The sequence below is a fragment of the Mesocricetus auratus genome, unplaced genomic scaffold, assembly GCF_017639785.1.
Source record: "Mesocricetus auratus isolate SY011 unplaced genomic scaffold, BCM_Maur_2.0 Super-Scaffold_100676, whole genome shotgun sequence".
Lineage (NCBI taxonomy): Eukaryota > Metazoa > Chordata > Mammalia > Rodentia > Cricetidae > Mesocricetus > Mesocricetus auratus.
In genome coordinates, this window is record NW_024429266.1 from 50,492,841 (window position 1) to 50,508,750 (window position 15,910).

The 15,910-nt window shown below is 41.2% G+C and overlaps 1 protein-coding gene across 1 annotated transcript in view; it reads left to right on the forward strand.

The window, feature by feature from the left end:
• Crb1 (crumbs cell polarity complex component 1) overlaps window positions 1-15,910 on the forward strand; it is a 140,608-nt gene that overhangs the window by 122,784 nt on the left and 1,914 nt on the right. The gene's annotated exons all lie outside the window — the stretch shown is intronic.

Below are 15,910 nucleotides of genomic sequence, written 5' to 3' on the forward strand. Positions count from 1 at the left end.
GTGTGCCCTCTCCTGGGATACTTAGTGGTGAGAGACATTATTTCAAGTTCTGGAAAGTTAGGGAGTCCAAGATTAGTGCCTCAGAAGCTTTGGTGTCTGGTGAAGTCCTACCTCTATGTCACCAGACATTGTTTGCCCCTGTGGCGTCACATCAGAAAGGGGTCTCAATGCAGACTGCACCCCCAAAACTTTACTGTCTTCAAAGGCCGCATCTAATGTCATCACCTATCATTTAGGTTTCGGCACATGAGCTTTGAAGGGAAGTAAACACGTACCACAACAGGACCTTTCCAGCCCAAATTTTAATTTTGCTAAATGAAAATTTTCTCTTGGCATAGTTTTGTTACTAAGTCTTGCTTTAAACCTTTTAAAGAATAGTTTCACTCAAATACTTTTGTGAAGTTATTATTCATTAAGGTTTCAGGGCATGATGCTGTCTATTTTTCTCAAAGGACCAAAACGAGTTTGGGCCTGGGAAGGTTTAGATATAATCAAATTAAGCCTCCCTTTAGGAAAAAATGAGCCAATTTCCTGGATCAAGCCACCAAAAAGAGTCTCAGGGGTAATAGACTAATGCAATTTTTACTCATCATCCTAAAGAAGACAACAGTGAGAAACTATGTTTACTCTCTTGAGAAAATGGTCCCACTGGGTACCGAGTGGAGGGTGGTTGGAGCATATCTATTTTCAGAGCTAAGGGAGCCATAGATTATAAAGAAGAAACCTAGCTGCCCTAGGAGAGTTATCCCAGGCACAGGAGACACCGCTGGCTCCAGAACCAGGGAACTAGGGTTCTTTTTGTGTCTTTTTTCTTGCAGAGAGATATGCATGATGCCAAGAAGCATCACCCATCCGGTCCTTCCTTTAATACTAACCATGGGTGACTGTGTCTTTTAGCTTTGCAAAAACCAAGGATCAATACAACTTGAATATTTTTCTCAAATGCATATAGTACATCTAACCCTGAATTCACTTATATTTTCTTCAATAAGTAACTCTGGGCTTCTAATTTATACAATGACACATTTAGAGCTTGTTTCAAGTAAAAATGCCCTAGAATGTTCTAGAAGAGTTGACATTTCTTAAGTGCAAAGTGAGTTTTTAAGTAGATGCCCTTACATATACAAAAGCATGTGTACTTCATGAGGCCAACAACGTGCAGTTGAATAGTGTGAACAATTTTGAAAAACAGCCCCAGAGGCAAAAAAGCAACATAAATGGGAAAGAGACTGCAAAATTTGCTCTATGCCCTAATGGGATCTGGTAACTACTTGTTTTTAACATCAAGTTCTGTATATGCAAAAACTAATCACCATTGGCAGTATGTAAATTATCCTAATTTACAGGTTCTTAGGGTTGAAGGTTGTGTTTGTTTGGCTATTTAACTGCTTTGCCACTTAATTAAAAATATAAAGACTCTCAAATTATAGAAACCAATACAGGCATCTTAATTTAAAATTTTATTTTCAGAATCCTAAGTAATGACACCACATATGATGACACTCACATTGGGAGGTGAGCTGAAGAAATGTGTGCAATTGTTTAATTAATCCCCTGATTTGAAGCAGAAGAGGAGATTTTCACATGATCCCACCATGGCTGGGGAGGACAGTCAGCCTTCTGATGGAAAAACTATTTCCCTTGAAGAAGAGGCATTCTGAAATGGGTGGAAAGAGCGTCACATATATAGGTGCGGCTCACATGTATGGGTTTTGTGAGCAAAGAATTGGCCCATATCTGGGAGTCAGTGTACACAGTACTACTGGTGAATCCAGAGTAAGGCAAAGACACCATCATCTATCCCACTGCCTCATCAAGATTTGTTCACCCAGGAGTCCAGATTTCAGTCACAATCAATCTTGGTTCCGAGATAGCACTAGCAGGTCCTGTATGGAGATCAGACAAGCCTTCTCTTCTAGCTAGCAAACACAGAGAGCTTCTCCCAGTGCATCAGGTGAGGCTCTTTGTTTTTGCTGGGAAGTTCCACTTGGGTTTGCACAGCCATCTCATTTGTCAGTTCAGCTCAAAGTTACCTGAATGACTGCAAAGTAGCACAAGTAGCAGAATTACAAAGTGACATGAACAGAAAGAACTAAAAAAAGGCCTAGTCAACCATGGAGCACATCTACAACCTTAGCTCTTAAGAGGCTGAATGTGGAGGGTCAAGAATTCAAAGCCAACCTGAGTGATGAAGAAAATAAAAGTTTAAGACTGTGTTGTTTGCTATAGCTTTCCAAATAGAGCTGCATATGGACCTTAAAAATATACTAAGCCAAGAGTGTTCTGTGACATGAGTTTAGAAGCCCAGGAGAGGGTAGAATTCAAAATTTTGATAAGGAAATTTAAGTGCTTTCTTATGAATAAAACAATTAGACCCTTAATGTGTTTTGCAAATCTAATACTTTATTCTATATAGGATAAAGTTTTTTTTAAATCTTTCCATGGCAACAACATGATATTGCAATGAGACTGTGTAAGTGTATTTTAGGGAACATGGTGCCCACATCCTTATCAAATCAATTCACCACTTTTATATACTTTATATACTTGATGAATAATAACACTTCTAGGCTTTACATGCTCAACAATACTTTGCATATTTTATAAATAATAAAACTTATATACTTTACTTGTAATGAAATGTGTTTCTCCATAAATAATATTCCAGCCTCCCTTTTTAACATTCGGTTATGAGAAAAAGGTAGCTACTATATAATGGTTTTGAAACTTAGTAGTGCCTCAAAGGGAATATAACAGCATTGCCCTTCTGCCATGATCTTGGAAACCTTAAATCTTTTCCACAATGGGTCAAGTGTCAAAGGCACTCTTAGTTTTTCCTAAATGTACCTCTTTGTCCTAAAACTATAGGGAAGCACTGTAGTCACTCAGAGGCAAAGGAACCATGTGTTTTGAGGAACCGGATATAAATGCTATGACATCCAAGAGGATTAATTACCTTTCTTGGGAAATTAGAAAATGGATGTATATTTTTTAATTATGCATAAATTTCAAACTTTCCATCAAAGTCAAATTATGCTGATGTTAGTCAAACCTACTATCGGCATTGATTCAGGAACCTGCTGATGGAGTGAAAATACACAGAAACTTGTTAACAAGACGTACAATTATCTGCAGCTCAGCAAATAGTGCCAGAGTGGCATGTAATATGCTGAGCTCAGGCAGCCAAGGCCAATAGGATCTCCTTCTATGCTTCCCCATTAATATTTACAGTTGGAAGCAATATATGGCTGCAATCTAAGTGCTGCACCTAAAACGGGAGCTGATGGCTTGATACTTTGTTTCCTGACACTGTGAAGAGCTCAAATAGCTACCTTCTTAATCACCGCCTGCTACTAAGCCAGGGTGTTAAGACTGGAGAGCGGCACATGGCCGTTGTCTACAAGCAGCAGCCCTAGGAGGTTTTCTGCATTGTTTAGCTGGTTTGTTTCTTGATAGACATGCTGGGTGTTAAAAGCACACAACTGAAAGTTGTGAATTATGGGTCCCTTTCTTTATTCTGCTGCTGGATATTTCAGCTTTTGCGAACACACACACACACACACACACACACACAGAGAGAGAGAGAGAGAGAGAGAGAGAGAGAGAGAGAGAGAGAGAGAGAGAGAGAGAGAGAACACTACTTCTCAGCCATCAACCATGCATTAGGCACCTTCCCAGAACTCATAAACAAAACCCTCCCACCCACCAGTCTGTTCTACTGAAGCTTGTTCTCACATGTAAAGCCCTAAAAGAACTAAGTAAAAATTGACAAGGCAAGAAGCACTTCTAACTATGAACATACTCCGCATAAGAAACTTGAAATGTAAGACAATCATGCCCCCATGTAACTATGCCAAGCACTACTAGCAAGTGAAATTACAGGGTAGATTCGGGTTGCATCCACTTAGTTTCCTATAGAGGATGCAGCTGCGTGTGATTGAACACACTCTGTAATTTGAATAAGAAAATTTTCAGATTGCCAGCTGTATAACTCTGGCTAGACTGTGTAAATCACTTTTCAAACAATCTGTATGTTATTAAATTCTGAAAATTTAAGTGAGATGGCATGCGAAATGCCAGGATATATTAAATCCTTAGTGTGTAATTAGTTCCCCCCTTTTCCTTATACCACCTTCTGAAGTACTTCACAGATAATTCCATTGTCAAAAATGAGCTGGAGGTTTGAAAGACAGATCATCTGGACCAAATGCACAAGTAATTAAAGATGAAGCTGTCAATTTTATAGTAAAAATAACGTGTCTATTCGAGGCTCCTGAAACCAAGGAAATAACCCTTAAGATAGTAGCAGACTAATATGAGTAAAAGTGGACAATGACACTGAGTGACAGAGGACCAGCTACTGAAGTCCACTGAAGAATAAAAACTTCCTTTTCCATCATGAATCCACCACACAAAGAATAGGACTTGAGCTGAGCTGTTCCATGTTTTCTCCTGTGGAAGTTGCAGCTATCCCCCTGTTGTTAAATCACAGCAGATGGCTTCCTTTTACACCCAGTGCTGTCAGTGGAATGTAAATGTGTCTCCTCACAACACTGGAAATACCAAGGCTGTGTGTTTAATCTGTGCTGTGCAGGCAGAGTGGCCCTGAAAAGAACACAAGCTCCCAGCGTGTTTGGAGAATTGGCATGTGTCCTGGTAAACAGGACTGGGAAGGATTTTTCAAACCTGGTGACTGATTATGGGTTTCTTCCTGGGCTTCCCAGACCAGCCACATCCCCAAGATGCACAATCTAAATGGTAATTGAATAGAAAAGTTACATGCCCAAGGGAAACACTTTCTAAAGGAGTGAATGGGTGTGATCTAAGCTATGAGAACTTTGCAGAGCACGCATTGATTCTAAGTCCCTTTGAGGGACTTAAGAATACAAAAAAAAAAAAAAACCAACAACAACAACAAAAAACACTTCCCCCTAGATTCAGGTTATTGAACATTAGAAAAGAAATATTTTGTTTTAACAATCACTTCAAAATTCTGGAGAAGACAGGGGACAGGGACCAAATGTTGGCATGCCACAGATGGAAGAAAATGTCCGTAGCATTAAACTTACCCAGAAAGAAAATCCTATGTTTTGAGACTATTTCTAGTAAACTCTATAAACAACATTTAATGAAGGGCTTAGGAGCATTCTTTAATTCGCTTAAATGGTTCTCAGCTGAGTAGGAAACAGGGGCTCTGCTTTTCATTTTATTCAAGAAGCCCTGAAAATTAATCAGTGCTGAAGAGGTGTTTCCTTGGGATTTATCATTGACACATTGTCACAGAGAAGCGGGAGTCTTCTTTGTCCTGTCCTTTATTGACCAAGTCTCAGAGATATTATTTTAAAAGTGATGGAGACATTTTGAGTATCCTAATTGCTGTAAACATCACATAGATTTGGAGACCCAGAAACATCAGATAATGAAGTCAACTACATCATCAGATCAAATTTTATAACAGGCTATTATATTCTGTTTTAAATTTACAGATAAAGACTAGTTGTAACTTGGCAATATTTTTTTCAGCTTTGAATCCTTATTTTATTTCCTTATGTAGGTGGCTAGTTATCTGAACAACAGAGTCTAATTTGGACAGTGTATGTGATTGGCTTCTTTTTTTTTTCCAGTTTAAATTTAGATAAGAAACGAGGTTGCTTCACAAGTCAGTTCCAGGTCCCTCTCCCATTCCCTCCCCTCCTCCCGTGCCCTCCCCCCAACCCCCCCCCCCGTTATCCCCTCATTCCCCCAGGGAGGGTGAGGCCCTCCATGGGGGTGTCCATAGTCTGTCATTTCATATAGGGCAGGGCCTAGACCCTTCCCCAAGAGTTCAGGGTGAGAGTGCACCTCACATTGTTCTATGGGAGTCCAAAGTCCGTGTGTATACTTGGGATGGGTACTGATCTGCTGCCCAAGGCTCAATAGATTCCCTAGGCCTCCTCACTGACACCCAAATTCAGGGGGTCTTGATCAGTCCCATGCTGGATTCCCAGGCTGATGCCTGGGATTCAAGAGTTAACCTTTGTCTGGTCAGCTGTTTCTGGGGGTTAAACCAGCCCAGTCTTAATCCCTTTGATCACCAGTCCTCCCTCTCTGTTACTGGCTTTCTTGAGTTCAGCTCAGTACTTAACCAAGGGAGTCTGCCTCTTTTTCGATCAGCCACTAAATGAAGTTTCTGTTTCCCAGACTCTCTGGCCATAGGATTGTAGGCTGGCACTCCCCAGATCTTTGTCTAAAATCCATATATGAGAGAGTACATGCCATGTTTCTCTTTTTGTGACTGGGTTACCTCACTCAGGATGGTTTCTTCTAGTGTCATCCATTTGCCTGCGAATCTCATGATTCCATTATTTTTTTCTGCTGAATAGTACTCCATTGTGTAGATGTACCACATTTTCTCTATCCACTCTTCGGGTGAGGGGCATCTAGGTTGCTTCCAAGTTCTGGCTATTACAAATAAAGCTGCTATGAACATAGTGGAACAGACATCTTTGTTGTATGAATGGGCATCTTTTGGATATATGCCTAAGAGTGGAGTTGCTGGGTCTTGTGGTAGGTTTATTCCCATTTTTCTGAGGAATCTCCATACTGATTTCCAAAGTGGCTGAACCAATTGGCACTCCCACCAGCAATGGAGGAGTGTTCCCCTTTCACCACATCCTCTCCAGCATAAATTGTCATTGGTGTTTTTGATTTTAAACTTGGCAATATTTTTAAGCTTGTAGGAAATGCTGTTAGATTTTCCTTTGGTCTACTCCAAGAAGAAATGCTTTAGACTCCTCAGCACTGATGTAAACAGGTCATTTTCTCCAGTTGTGTATTTGGACACTAAGGCAAACTGTTAGTAAAGTCAAACATAACTTTTTTCCCCAATTCTGCTAATTTTAGACTTTTACCAGCTTGAAACTCCAACTTCTGGAAAGACTCTTTAGTTCCGAAATGAAATAGAATTTTAAGAAACCCCCACAGTGTGGCGATTCCTATCTTTGCTGGCTGGAAATGCAGGTCCAGCCCACCTCTCAGCAGAGGTCCTCCTGTAATGGACCAAGTTTCGAACTTGAAAAAGCAATGTCTTTGCTGTGAAACGCTTCCCATTCCAGCATTGTGCACACCCTTCATCTTCCACAAGGCAGAGTTTAAAACTGGAAGTCTTATAATTTGATAGAAGTCGACAGTGACAATAGAAATTGCCACTCCCAAGGTTATTTAAGGGAAGGCAGGATGTATAGACATCAATCAATGAAACACTAACAGAATGAGCTTTAGTTCTATGTCTGCTCTTTAAAATAAGAATAGACTAAATGGCACAATAGATTATATAAACAAGGACTTCAATGACAGGCTGTCAAAGTTAAAGTTATACATTTTACATGGGTGACTTGACGCCATACTTTATCACCTACGCCAGGGGAAGCCAATTTGATTCTGGTCAATAAAATACAGTGTCTAGAGCTGAGCCTGGGGCAAAACTGACATGGTGTGGCAGATTCCAACTATTTGACATCCCCTTATTCTAGGAGGGGACACACAGGAATTGGCACTTGCTACCATCTGGGGTGTGTCCCGTATTTAAGTTCAATTTGATTAATAAACACTTAGAAAGATGTGTCAAGGGACAACGCAGCTGGCTGTGCTCCAATGCCATTCACGCTCGGGTAATTTAATGCAGGTCTGAGTATAAAGTGGGACTAGGGATTCAAAAGCCGAATTTACTGCAGTCCCACAACTGTTGAAAATTAAACTACATGTGCTGCAAGTTAGGGGTTACTGGGCTATCTCATTAGAGGAGGCTTTTTTCCTAAGGCTTGGAATCTTTGCTGAATTACTGAGCGACTTATTTGAATGTAGACTTGGGCCAAATAATTTTCTGATAAGTTGGCCATAAATCCTCAGTAAAATAAGCTTGGTGTTCTCAGCGTATCTATTGGCTTTTTGATCATTTTTATGGGCTTTCCTTTTACTGGTCAAATTATCCTTATATGCTCCTACAGCTCCTCTGACATGGATTAAGTCAACACAAACCAATATACCTTCATTACTTTGGCAACTGGTTTTGATTTGGGGGCAATAAATACAATGACACAGACTAGATTACCTTTGCGGAAGGAATATGTGATAAGCCACAAGGATGCCGGAGATTTGGGCTCTTTTTTTCTTCTTCTGCATAATGTAAAAAGTGAATTAACAGCAGCTTTAAACCTGATGAAGAAAGTTGGAAGAAACAAGAGGGGAGGAGGAAGGAAGGGAGGGAGGGAGATAAGAAAGGAAGGTATGGAAAAAGAACAAGGTATAGGTTTTATTCTAAGACTGCAACTCGTGTGGGATCTGATCAATACCTGACTGCCCAGAAGAATACTGACCATCAGTGGGCGTAAGACTCATTGTGTAATAAAAGCACAGAGGGAAGGATAGTCAAACATCATCTAGGACAGCCATTGAGAACAAAGCAATGGAAGAAACTAGAACTGAAGTTGGTAGAACAATCTCCATTTTAAAATTAATTTTTAAAATGTTTCCAGCTTGGGGGTGTGTGCAGAAATGATGCCTAAAACACAGAAAGAAATGGGGTGTCAGGGACAAATTAACTTTGACAGAGATTGCCAAGTTTTTGAGATTTTGCTACCGGTGTTTAGCTTTCTCTGCATGTGTGTGTTTCCCCATAGGTGTAGGTTGCAGGGATCACGCTTTTCACAAGTGTCTTCTATGAAAGAGGATGTCTTTACACTGCAGCCAAGAAATTTAAACTTCCATATATTCTTTATACTTTTATTTCTACAGTTCCTTGATTATGGCTTTAATTAGTTCTCTCCCCCCATAATCCAGGCTCCAATCAATTGAACTTGGCTGTCACTTGTCACACTCTTCAGTATTGATTTCAAAGAGTCTCTCTGCCTTTTAAATCCATTGCCACTGAACATGCCCTTGCTCTTACGCTTATATGTAAAATAAATTGGCATAATTATTGGTCACTTTCTGAAATTTACATACTATAGCATAGATACTTTATGAAGAAAATCAATTTTTAGAGAAGACTTCTTTGCACGCACGTGCGCACACACACACACACACACACACACACATAGAACTACTGTATAGAGAGGATGCTTTTCGATAATGGTTGCAACTTAATTCTGTGCCTCCAATGTCTTACATGGTCTCTGCAACTTATGAGACAGTCAGTAAAAATGTAAGACAGCGAAGGAATGCATAGATATATGAGTAAATGACTGCACCATTAAACATTCTGAACTCCGTAGAATTCTTTTTGCACGTGAAGATAATGTAGTAATGTATCAAACAGTGCAATGAGCATTACAAGTGTGTGAGTCAATAGTGATTGATCAACCACTTTGTGCAAAGCTCTGCATTTTGTATTATTGGAAAGTTCCAGAGTAGATAGATACTCTTTCCTTACAGTTTTTGGGGGATGGGTAGGGTTTTGCCTAACTCGCAATGAACTGTAGAACAATCGAGCTGTGCTCTGAAAGGGGTGAGGGCTGACTGAAATCATGCCATGCTCTCTAGTATAAAGTGGTAATGGCAGGAAGAGACAAGTCCTGCTCTGAAGTGACAGGTAAGGAGAGGTGCTTTGTTGTGAAGAGGAGCACTAGCAACGCCACAGCCATGTGGCCTTGGACTCATGAATGGAGAAATTAGGCTTCAACATTAGCTATTTAGATTTGCTATGACAAGATGTGATGTAGGTTATTTCCCACAAGCAGATATCTGAATCTGGTAAGGTTGGGATTGTCTTTGTTTGTGTGTGTGTGTGTTTGATTTCTTTTTTGGGGGCTCTAGGATATCAATTTGAGTGGAAGAGAAAGTGAAGGGAGGATAAACTACCCAGTCAGGTTAAAGAGAGCATTGACTAAGCCAGCTTTCTGGAAATAGGAATGAAGAAGGGACCCTTGTGCAGAGTGGTGAAGGACTTGGCTGTGGGTGGGTCTGACCGCAGAGTACTGATGGGAAGGGACCTCCACGTGTTAGCAGCTCATGACGCTGTGTCATCGACACACTCTGGATCATTAGTCAGCAAACACGGGTTCCTAAAAGAAGAGTGAATGGGCGAGAAAGCCACTCGGAAATCAACACATGCGAAACTAATGGTTCGACGGATCATTTAATGGAGATGAAAAGAAAAATTCCCATCTTGGAAATTGTTGCTTCTTATTTTTTAATCTTCTGTACCATTTCCTCTTTGTGCCACCTGGGATGGGAGGGGCAAGAAAAATAAAACAATAAAAAGCTTGTGTCTGGTTTCAAAAGACAACCCTCTTCGTGTCCTCTTGGCAGCATAGTCATCTCTGTCATCTCCTTCCTTCGCTGCCACTTCACAGCCACCAGCTCCCCAGGGATTAAGCACCGCTCTTCTTCAATGGGAGCCACAAAGCACGCTGTCTCCTGCCTCTGACGACACACACCCACATACCGAGGTTTGGATTAGGTTTAAATCTCAAGGAAGAGTTCGGTGTTTGGTGTGCTGCTGGGCAAGCACTTTGTCCCCTCCTGTCACATGCCCACCATCAGCATGTGTCTGTGGGACAGACACCATTCCAGGTGCTGAGAAGACAGAAGGGAACAAGGAGGAGAAGGAGACCAAAGTGAGGTGAGCTTCCCTACCTCAGCAGAGTCCCCCTGGCAGCAGGAAACGCGGAAAGTGGACAGATGCCACAGTACCATGCACTCGAGAGAATGAAAGTCAGCTGCAGATACAGAGGGTGACCCACGGGAAGGCCTCCCTGAGTAGGTGACAAAAGACTCGCACCTCCCTCATCAGTTTATTGGGAGGCTTAAGCCTGTTTCTGTGTGGGAAACATCTGGCAAGCTCCCAACACAAAGTTAGAAGGAATGGCTAGCTATTATCTTCAGTCAATAAATTTGTAAAACATATTGCAAACTAAGTGAGTTTGGAGGGCTGGGAATAGGGTTGTTGTTGTTGTTTTTTTTTTTTTTTCCTTTGAGGAGAGTAGAGATAATTTTTATTCATGAGGTCTCCTGCTCCAAGGCAAACAACAATAGTGCTCATACCACCTGTATCCAGCAAGCAAACTATGAAAGTCATGTTCTTCAGGCTTCTAGCGACTTTCAGATTTTGCCTAAAATGTGGTGTCTGAAGCAGGAAGGAAGCAGGAATCAACACAAGATCTTCCTTCACAGTGCTCAGCCCTGCACCTCCGCCCTGTTCTTTGGGGGAACTCAAGCACAACCTTGGTTTTGTGAACTCAGGAAGGATTCTGTCCCTTTCTGCAAGGAGATCTCATATCAGCTGGCATGAGCTCTTTAGGTGGCAGTCCACAAGACAAAATCAGGCCACAGTTGGAACAATGAATATGCAAGGCTACTTTCATTTCAAGCTAGACCAGTTCTTTTTTCTCATTTACTTCCAGGGTTTCCATACAACCTCCAAGACAGACCACATCTGCAGGGGCTGGCGTAAACACCCATGGGAAAGCTTCTACCTTCCAGTTTATGTCTCTCTACACCGTCCCATGGCAACTTTGTATTTTTTCCCCTGGGTAATCCTGATTCCAGACAGGAGCTGTGAAGAATTGTAACTACGTGGCGAGAGTTAATGAGAAAGACTTTGAATTCCAGTGAGAGACTTTGAAGGCTGCCAGTTACATTCTTACACAGTTCTCTGGGGTGTGGACTGGGAACCTCACAGCTTAGACGCTCTCAGCAATGCAGGGAGAGCTCTGTGTTTCAGGCAGCGGCAGATCCACCTGATGAAGACACGGGTACAGTTTAAGTCTCAGCTCTCTTCTTCGGCCTGCTGTCCACCATGGACTGCTTCTAGGCAGAGGGGCTCAAGCTCTCTGAGGCCACTGCTTCCTCTTTCCTGAGTCTTTCATTCTGTAGAAGGGACACCTAGCTGACTCCCCAGCCTTGCTGTTCAAGCACAATTCCCAAGTCTTCTCCAGCACCTTCTCCCCTCTGCCTCCCCCTGCCCCCGCCCCCCCCCCCTGCCGCCTCTGAACTGTAAAGTGAACAGTATATTTATGGTTAAAAATTGGCAGCTGTCACAATAATAATTTTAAAAACAAAGTTCTGGCACACAGTCAGCATTACTATGGAAACGCCTGCTTCTGGCAACTTGCTGATAAGATACAGTTCAAGGATTCGAGTCTGCGTGGGAGTGTTTTACCATCCATAAAGTGAGGGTCGAATTGTTACAAGAGGGATTCCCAAGACCTTCTCTCTCCCGTCTTAAAACCGGATTCTCATCTCTGATTTTAATTCAGCAAGAGAGGTGAAGCAATGCCTTTATATTGCTTTCGATACGCAGATACAAAAAAAAAAATTCTGACTGGTGTTTTGAAGCCCATGTTAGAAGTAATTTTTGCATTAATCTTGTAATATTTTCTGGATATTCATGTAACATTTAAATACACATATCACACACACCAAAACTCGGGTGTCGAAGCTGTTATGTCATCTCTGATCTGGTTACACAGCTAAAGTTTTAACACCCCTTGTTCACCTACCTCTGCATGTTCCTACCTAGCTCAATTGTAACTGAGTTTCAAGGAGAATTTGAAGGAATCCATAGCATTCTATAGCTTTCTATAGGATCCAAATAGTGCTACTATTTTAAAGCATTTATTTAAACAACAACAACAACTCACAATTCAGTGGCAGCACAGGGGGGTGGGGGCACACCACAAGCAATCGCTGTCCCATATGGCCAATGTCAGGTGAGAGGTGAGTGTGAAGTGAGGCCGAGGAAGAAGGTAGGACTCAGCGCATCACTTTATAAGATGCAGTTTGGGAGAATGGCCTGCTTGGTACCAGCGCACGTTGGTGCATAGTCTCACTTTAAATCAAAGCTCGCGAGCTTTTGCCTCCAGAGTCTTGAGAGTATGAGATCAAGTTTCCATATAATGGCTCCTTCTAATGTATTAATTGTCTCGCGTTCTTCCAAATTCTTTCACAACTAAGCCAAAAACTTCAGAATGAAAAGGAAACATTTATTGACTTCGTTCTGAAGTTAGAGAGTTCAACATAATCATAGTTTAGTCGTATATAACATATACACCTTAATGATATTAACTTGAGAACTGATTCTCGATTGATGCAAATCTTTTAGAGAAATAATCTTATATGGACTTTTTCTAATTCTCCTCCTCCTTCTTCTTTTTTATAATTAACTTGGATATACCATTTCAAGGAAGTGTTGACAAGCACAATCCCTGCAATTCTGGTCCACTCCTTTGATGGAGCCATTGAGAGTCCATGTGCTGTTGGAATTTAAGTTATCCTAAGATCCATCTGGGCCCTGTATTTGTAAAAGATGGTTGAAGAATAACAGAGCAAAGGGTAGTCTTTTAATCATAGAAAGTCAAAAGTAGAAAGCCTTGGAAACAATTTTAAAATGCCATTTACTTCAGGCCCATGCTTGCTTATTGTCTCTATATATAATAGTTGTGGGATTCTTCATCGAAAGCATTATGGGAGGCCTAGAATGACAACTTAGGTTTCGAGGCGGTCTTCTCGGTCAAGGGGTGAGGTGTTCAACTTTATTTTATATAAATCAATAGAAATGGCAATCATGGTCAATAGTTTGCTGATGCCTCCTGGTGATAGTATGTATTAAGAACACATAGCCCATATTTTGTATAGTTTAGACTCTGTGTATTTTATTTAATCCCATCATTTTAAGTAGATAGCAATACCCAACTTTAGCAGTGAATGAGTGACTCTCCACCTGTGAGATTAATGGCTGATATTCACATAGATAAGAGGCAGAGGCAGGAATCAAACCCTGGCCTCCTCTTCTACAGGCTGAGCTCTTACCGATATCAGTGTTCAGCCAAGAGTGACAGAGGGGGAGACTGGCTTCAGCTCTTGACACCCTCACCTCATTTCTGAGTCTGGTGAGAGAACTACAGTCAAGGTCCTGATTCTTCACAGGCCACAAGGGAAAGAAAGCAGATCACTTCTCTGTCCACAGAGAGCTGCGGGCACTTAGAGATCTCCGCATTGCTTCCTGTTGCCCTCTGTGCTATAATGTGCTAGGGTGTAGGGTCCATTTCTTAGGTGTAATCAGTCTCTGTGGTGATACAAAAGAGATCCAGAAACATCCAGAAAACCAACTGGTTTGCCTCCTACCTGTGTGTATATGAGTACTCCTATCACATTCTTCCAGGGCAGCCCGCTATTTGGTTGATAAAGACACAACTGAGTGAAGATGCTAATACCAACAACTTTGAACAAGAATGCTTTGTCTAACAGTCCCAGGGAATACTGCCAAGGATTGCCTGCTGAGAATGCTTCTGATTTTAGCCCTCCTCTCTCTCTCTCTCTCTCTCTCTCTCTCTCTCTCATCCTTTTACCTCACCTCTCATTTTTTCACTAAGTTTAGATCAGCGTCATGTGCTGTTATTAATAATGGAATCCTCTGTGTTGTCTTTTCCCCTACATTTACTCTATCTCCCGCCTCCCTCCTGCATTATGGGAATCAAGCTAATAGAACACAGACCCAGATAAGCCAAGCTCTTGTTTAAAGGTCCTTCGTTGGTGCCTCTGCTGGGACCACAGGACAAACACTGACTTTCAGGTGGCATTTGGATTGCTTGAGAGGATTTATCTGCTTTGTAGTTTCCTTTCTCACCTGTCCTTGCGCTCCTTCCCCAACTCTGACATACCACTAAGTACAAGCTTTGCTCTCACTGGAGTCCCTTCAAGTCTAAAGAGTTTTTAAAGCTCCCACTTTTAAGTTTAAATTCAAATGGTTTCATTTAAGTGAGATTCCTTGCTTAGAATTGTTGGATATTCCCTCATCACTCAGAGAACAGTCATATGCTTCATTTCAGATTGAATTCACTTGGGCTGTGCTCAGTATTCATGACACTAATGCATATTTGTAACATACTGTAAATATATATATATATATATATATATGACTGAAGGTGGGTCTTTCCTCCTGTTCCCCAGAAACTGAGAGCTAGATTCAGCTTTGATATCTTCATGTTTTTACATTCTAGCTCCATAGATGCCCACGTAGCTGCTCTATACACATGAGTGAATGAAAAACTAGTAAACCACATTTAAACAAGGTTTACCATAACTAGATCAAAGATAACATTATGGAGATTTACTGTGTGGTAGTAATCATTCAATGATTTGAACAAACTATGAGGGAATAGTAGCAACAATAAAAATGATTAAAAGCTGCAAGGATATTAAATTGCCCAGAATTGTTCAAACACTGTTTTCATATGGAACATTCTCTTGGCTTGCTAATGAGACAAGGACCATACAGAGAGCTAAGTGAGAACTGAGAAGGCAAAACAATTACTCCTACTTTTGTGATGCCAGAAATACTACTTCAAGCACATCATTTAAACAATCAACCTTAGTGCTTCTAAGCAGCTCAATTGCAGATTCCTGTAACCTATTGCTAAACCAGTAGGTTGTAGCTTTGGTGAGGAGATGAGCTCACTGCAATGGACAATATATCAACTTCTGTGCACTAGTAAATGCCTGGAGAACCCAGGGCTCCACTGCTTCTGCAGGGGGCTCTACCTGATGCTATGCTCTCTGATGCTCAGTGTCTGGGTTCAACATGGTACACAGTTGCTTTTACCAACACCACTTGTTATGTCACAGTCAAATCAGAACGATGACTGTGCAAACTGCCTGTGGAAGTAGCCCATCGGTCTTCCTTCTCTGGAGATCTGTTCTACAAGACCCAGCTAATGTAATCTGCTTTCTTTTCCCCCAAAAGGCTTTAAGGCAATTATATTTCTGGTTCAAAATATTTAAACAAGGAAAGAAATCATGAATGACGGAGTCCTATAAATTTAGGATGATTCTGCTTGAGTATGGTTCATTCATCTTTTCCCCTTTAAGTGAAGGATTTAGTCACTGAGACGACAATGCTGAGTATATACAGTAGATATTTCACACACACTTT